This window comes from Lactuca saligna, chromosome 8 (genome assembly GCF_052625555.1).
Source record: "Lactuca saligna cultivar CGN05327 chromosome 8, ASM5262555v1, whole genome shotgun sequence".
Lineage (NCBI taxonomy): Eukaryota > Viridiplantae > Streptophyta > Magnoliopsida > Asterales > Asteraceae > Lactuca > Lactuca saligna.
In genome coordinates, this window is record NC_136424.1 from 187,878,994 (window position 1) to 187,886,723 (window position 7,730).

Here is a 7,730-nt window from a genome sequence, read left to right on the forward strand (position 1 = left end):
CTTCGAGTTTCCTACAACAACCAGTGATACCCAAAAGGAAGTGGAAGTGGATAAATATGGAATTCGTAACCAAGTTACCACACACTTCCTACCAATCAAAGAAACTGATAAGATGGAGAAATTGACTAGAGTGTACATCAAATAGATTATACGACTGTATGATATGTCAATTTCCATCACTTCCGATAGAGACTGTAGATTCATTTCGCAAATTTGGCAATCACTCCAAAAGTCTCTAGGAACTAGGCCGAATATGAGTACGACCTACGAACTACAAACTGACAGGCAGAGCAAAAAGGAACTGTTCAAACGTTGGGAGAAATGCTAAGAGCTTGTGTAATTGACTTTGGTGAAGCTTGGGATACCCATCAACCCCTTGTTGAATTCTTGTACAATAATAGTTATCACACTAGCCCCAAGGTTGCACCATCTGAAGCTCTCTATAAGCTGCAACTGCAGATCACCGCTTCACTGGGCTGAAAGGGGAGGTGCACAACTAGCAAAGGGGTGAGTCCCTAAAAACACCCTCATTGGTCCTGAAATCATAAGAATGACTACAGAAAAGATTGCATAAATCCAAGAAAGGCTGAAAGCATCTCTAGAGTGACAAAAGAGCCGCACGGATAAGCGATGCAAACCCTTGGAATTTCGGGCTGGTAACCGATTTCTACTAAAGGTTTCACCATTGAAAGGAATGATACGTTCGGTAAAACGTGGGAAACTAAATCCAAGGTACATCGGGCCATTCGAAATCCTTGTCAGGATTGGCCCAGTGGCATACAAACTTCGACTACCCCAAGAACTTAATAGTGTACTTCCTACCTTCCATATGTCCAACATGAAAAAGTGCTTGTCCGACGAGACTCTCGTTGTTCCTCTCGACAAGATTGAAATCAATGACATTCTCCACTTCGTGGAAGGACCGGTAGAAAATGTGGATCAAGAGATCAAAAGAACAAAACAAAGTAGCATCCCTAGTGTGATGGTCTGTTGGAACGTTAAACAAGGACTCAAGTTCACCCGAAAATGAGAAAACCAAATGAAACAAAAATACGCACACCTCTTCCCCAACTCTTGAAGTCCCGATCAAAGTGCTAATTTCGGGATGAAATTCCTTCTAACGGGGGGATAATGTGACAACCGTTACTTTCTGGCCAAGTCAAAGTCAAAGAAAGTCAACAAATCAAACTTGTCAACTCAACTAGGGCTAATATGTTAGGGATTACTTTATGTTTAGTAATGTATGACTCTAAACCTTAAATGCAAAGTAACACTTGAAAGTTTCAAATGTTCAAAATTCGAAACCCTAATAAGATTAAGGGAAGTAACAACTCTATAAAACACTATTACGTGCCCTTCGGGGGTGCATAACACTCAAAATAGGATGTAACTAAGTCCACCATCTTTGAACTACGAAGAAAAACAATAATAAAGACCCCCAACAAAGTCTCTCTCAATCTCTCCCATTGTATCTATCTCTCTCCCAAATCTCTCCAAGAATATGAAATCTCTCCCAAATCCCTCCAAGAATATGAAATCTCTCCCAAATCTCTCCAAGAATATGAAATCTTTCCCAAATCTCTCCAAGAATATGAAATCCCTCCCAAATCTCTCCAAAAATATGAAATCCCTCCCAAATCTCTCCAAAAATATGAAATCCCTCCCAAATCTCTCAAAGAATATGAAATCTCTCTCAAATCTCTACAAGAATATGAAATCTCTCCCAAATCTCTCCATGTATGTGAAACCTTTACCAAATCTCTCTATGTAACTTCCTCAAGTGAAAACAGCCCAAAAACCAAAGGAGAAAACCCAAAAGGAACCCTTTTAGTCCGGAACCGTCTTAAGAAACTGGACAATTTCGCACCTCCCTCAGCTTCGAAACTTCTTCACTCCGGAAAGTTGCTCCGGAATGCCTTGCTTCGGACTATCTCGCATGCGATAGGAAGACTTCATCCGGACTGCCTCGCATCTCGGAAGCCACGAATCCACTCCGGAAGCTAGAAACCCACTTCAAAATGTATGTGCTCCGGAATGCTCCTTTTGTTCCGGAAATCCTCGTGCCACCCCAGAAGACTTCGCAATTTCATCCGGACATGTTGTCTTCACCTTGACTACGGAAATTACCAAACAACTCCGGAAATGAGACTATCTTCGGAACTTGGAGGCTAACTCCTGAATCCCACTCCGGAACACTGAGTAGAGTTTCAGAATTATTTTAGTGGTTCTGAAACTTAAGTATTTCTTTCGGAACGCACCTAAAGGCTTTGGAACTCATACTTTGGCTCCGGATTTCTCTATTTGACTCCGGAATTTGCCATTGGGCTACGTATTTTCAACCATTTCGGACTTTTTAGTGATTTTAAGTGGTTTTGACTTCGAAATTTTCCTTAGACCTGATTATTTTCTTGACTTCAACTCTCCAAGCCCCTATTTTATGTCAACCTTGAAGAGTTAGGACACCTTTCATTACAAAATGTCTAAGACTCAGAACTTTGTTCAAGAGGTAATCACCCACACTATGACAACTTTATGTCACTATTTCCAACACTCCACCAGATCCTCTTAAACAAATCTACTCGTTAGATTTTCAACCTTTACCTATAAAACCTCACCCATATCCTCCAAAAGAATGCTTTTTCCTCCTTCCACTTTTCTCTCTAGAATTCGAGATTATTCCCAGGAAGTAATTGTTCCTACTTCACTCTTGGTAAGTTCTTCCTCATTACTCTTAAATATTCTTCACTTCTACATTCAAATCTTTGATTTCTTATTCAAATGTTATCCTAATGGTTCTTAGGATCTTCAAGTCCTCAAGCTTTCTCCAAGTGTTCTTGACTTGGAAACCTCATTCCTCTAACATCCATCTCAGGGACCACTCAAGGTGAGTTCATACCCCCACATTTTCATGTTTTCTTCAAGTTTTAGTGGGAGAATACAATTTAAAACAAAAAAAACATAACTAAACTCAAACATCAACTTTTAACAGGAAAGTTTAGTTCCATTAACGGACTGTTTTGAATGTCTTAGACTTAATATCTTCCAAAACTGTTTAATATTCAAATAGATTAAGCTTATACCTTTCTAATGACTACTTTCACATCTCCATACGATTTTTCTAAAATTTATGGTAATTTTTACCAAACTTCCTATCATTTCAGAAATGAATTCGGACCAGTTTGTGAATATGAACATTTTCACACCAGTTAAAGACTTCTAAAAATCATAATAAAAATTATGAATAAACTAGATACATTTTCTAAACTCTCAGATTTTACGGATTCAATTTTCAACTTCTTATGAGTTTTCTATGATTTTTATAAAACAGTGCCCAAAAGTTAAAAGCCAGTTATATAGCTTACAACATTAACAACACTTTGTAGCATATTGAGCAAAGTGTATAATAATAAGTTTATAAATTTGGAATGTATTTTTGTTAGTCTAACATCAGAAATATAAATTAGTCATTCATGACAAGGATTTCAAAGACTTCTAATAAGTACAATAAACTATAATAAGTATAGTTTAAGGATTTCACAATACAAGCATCCTACATGAATAGGGTTTTACTCTCAATACAAATGGGTTTTGATTTACTACACAATAAATTGTAAAGGGTATAGTTTAGGGATTTCAAATTTTAAACATATCGCGCGAAAAGGGGTTTCACTTTCACCACAGAAAAGGTTTTACTCGCATACTACACGTAAACAAGTTATCGTAAATTATGAGACTCGTCTTCATCGTACTCTTAGAGTACAGGTTAAAATTCCTGATTAGTTATAACCAGGTTCTCTTGTAGTGAGAGCGTGATAATTGTGTATAGATCTATATTGGGATTGACAACCCACACCCATGCTACTTGCATAAGCCCGATCGGCCAATCGGGCGTGACAAATGTCATTTCAATCCCGACGCCTGAAGAACATCGCAGCAGGCATCTCTGTTATAGTATGGTTATGGCGACTCATATACGGAGATAACAACACATATAGTTTACGAGAATTTCTACTTTAAAAAGGGGTTTTATCTATTTTAGAACTGCATACAAACACGTTACAAGTACAAAACACACTCTTACACTTAGTCTTGGGATTTAAGACTACATAGCATTTTATAAGGAAAATATTGGATTTTCTTGGGTATTCATTAAAATTACAAAAACGTTACAAGTACAAAACACACTCTTACACTCAGTCTTGGGATTTAAGACTACATAACATTTTATAAGGAAAATATTGGATTTTCTTGGGTATTCATTAAAATTACAAACATGTTACAAGTACAAACACACTGTTACACTCAGTATTGGGATTTAAGACTACATAACACTTTATAAGGAAAATATTGGATCTTCTTGGGTATTCATACAAATTACAAACACGTTACAAGTACAAAACACACTCTTACACTCAGTCTTGGGATTTAAGACCACATAACATTTTATAAGGAAAATATTGGATTTTCTTGGGTATTCATTAAAATTACAAACACGTTACAAGTACAAAACACACTGTTGCACTCAGTATTGGGATTTAAGACTACATAACACTTTATAAGGAAAATATTGGATCTTCTTGGGTATTCATACAAATTACAAACACGTTACAAGTACAAAACACACTCTTACACTCAGTCTTGGGATTTAAGACCACATAACATTTTATAAGGAAAATATTGGATTTTCTTGAAGTATACATTACATTTACAAACAAAAGTTTTCAAACTCGGAATACAATACTCGGTTTCATTTCAAACGCAAACTACTATACATACTGGTAGTAACCAGGGTTTTCAAAATCTACATCCAAAAGCTTATGAAATCACAAACTTGATTGTTTACACTTTTTCAAAACTACTTGTATTCTCAGGAAATCAGTCAAATAGGTAAACCGCAGCTTTTGAGGATGGGGCGCTAAGGCATCAAACAGTTTATTTTGTCATCATAGTGTAATTGATTTTCAAATATGTAAACTCATACTATGGTGTAAACTTGTCAATTATATTATGATGGTTGTATTTGCTTTGATCACTATTATACTCGTTGTTATGGTACTATACATGAAGTCCGCCACCCCCGAACATTTCCGCCATCCTTGGTTTGGGGGTGTGACAGTTTTGCTCAGACAATTTGGGTGATCAGCTTGTGTTATCATTTGGAAAGTTTTTACACCCCCCCTTTTTGTTCTTTGTGTTTCTATTTGTGCTTTACATACGCGTTTGTGTATATTGACTAGTAAGGTTAGTCTACTATCTCGCGAAACTTTATTAATTGGAAGGTTCTAAGGACACCTTAAATATCTTCATGAAAACTGTTTGACCAAAGTGTGGCTTTTAGGCCAGAGGTCCAAGTGTCATTATCCCCCTCCATTGGTTATGCCCTTTGCCAGTTGTTTCTACGAGTAAAAGTGGCGCAGGTTGCGTGTGTTCCATGTTCGGGGTATCAGTCTCCCGTCTTATGCTTCCATCATGAATGCTCTATCCCGATGCGCCCCTACTATTTTGTTGGGTCCTTTTCTGTCACACCCCACTAAAGTGGAAACACAAGACGCGACAGTACAACGGGTCTCATAGCAAAAGTGAAAAGACAACACCAACCATAGTGTTAAAAAGTATTAAAATTTATAATGATTTTGAACAAAATTTTAAAATAAATTATAATGTATTTGAAATACAACACATGAAAATGCTCCTACATGTGTTTTGTCTCTACGTGCCTCTTAGTAGGTGATTTCTGAAAAAGCATGTAAAACGAGCTTCAGCTATAAAAATAATTGGTTAGTTCACAAGTTAAAAATAATATTGGTTTCATGAATCGTAATCAAAGTGTTGATAGAAGTTTCCGTAACTAGAAATATATTGCAAAAATAAGTAAATAAGTTTGTATAAACAAAGTTCGTTGTCATCATGAGAGATAAAGTATGTTGCCCAAATGAGATGCAACGTTCATATTCTCATGGGAAATAATGTTTTTTTTACTAAAACGAATAAACAAGTTTCATTGCTATAATGAGAAATCAAGGTCGATGCTACAAGGAGCAAACAAGTTCATTGCTACAAGGAGCAAACAAGTTCGTTGCTAATACAAGAAATATGTTTCTATTATTAAAATTTTGTTGTTATAAAGAGAAAGAAAGTTCGTTGTTACAAGGAGCAAACAATTTCAATGCTAAAACAACTATATAAGTTTCCAGTAATAAAAAATCGTTGCTATAATGAGAAACAAAGTTTGTTGCTATAATCAGGAAGCTACTTTGTATGTATATGAGCAAACAATGAGTTCACAACCAAGCCTATGATTAATTCCCTATCAAGATATATGCTTATCGTTCCATAGATGATTATGGTATCATGCACTCAAGCAATCGGGCGAGTGAGGAGTTGTCTATTCCTAATAGGGATATCCATAATGACCATTAGCTCAAAGAGTTAATGGTTGGAGTAAAGTGTAAGGGAAGGGACTTAAGATGATAAGGCTTCATGTTTCAAGTTGCATAGACATACATAGCAAAATATAGCAATCATGTTTGATACAAATTAATTTAAATACAACGAATAATAAATAGTTTTTCGGACATGCTTTTCCACCCCAAAATATAAAAATCGAAAATAGGGGGAGGCTTGAATACTCACAATGCATTGAGATGATGCAAATGATGCCTTAAACTACGTTCCACGTGTACCACTATCGATTCCTATAATGATGTTACACGCTAATGAGTCTTTAATCGAAATCTAATACTAGTATACTTACTACTACAATAGAATTATGCCAATATTGTGTCAAAGTTAGGTTTTGCATAATAAATTCAAGCAAAAAAATCCCATTTTTGGAAATGTCAATTGAAGTGTACTATAACATTTTGGAAAGTATTTCAAATGGTTACATATTAAAAAATAAATCAAATAAGTTATAAAATTTCCCAAACGTTGTATTTCAGTTTTAACTGAAGTCAAAGACATTAAAATAAACTTTCTTGACTTTTTGATTTGTCTAACTATTTTTCACCAATTTAATTCCTTGAAAACATCATAAAATTTGGGGAAAATAGTAAATGATCATGGAAAATTATTATATTTGTTGTGTTACTGCTTTATAAAGTCCTTAAACTGGGAAAATTATTAAATACCAATTTTGATCAATAAAAACTGGTTTTATAATTTAATAATCTTTTGCAACAAGAAATTTTAATTAGATATAAAACAGTAGTGAAAAATCGCTAAACTTTTTATTTGTGTTCCAACTAAATTTAAGGACTTCCATCAAAATTTTCATGAATTTTATATATGTTTAGATATTTTTCTTTTATTTAATTTCTCAAATCAACACAAAATTGAATATAATAGAAAATAGTTTATAAAATTCTCCAAACATTTTGTGCCATTGTTACTCAACATATCTAAGCTGGGAAAATATCAAAGTTGCTTTTCAAATAATTTAAATATTTTTCTTTGTTTTATTCATTTAAATAAGCATGAGTTCGTGAAAAATTACTAAACAGTAGGTAAATTTCGCTAAACTTTTTATTTACGATTTATATGTAATATAAGATATTTTGATGAAGTTTCATAATTTTTGGATAAGTGTAGATAATTTTCATTAATTTAATCCTTCAAACATTCATTAAATCGGGTAAAATAATAAATTATCTTAGAAAAATCTAAAAATTTATGCATAGCGTCTTTATGATTTCTAGACGATGTGAAAATTATCAAATATGGTTTTGGAC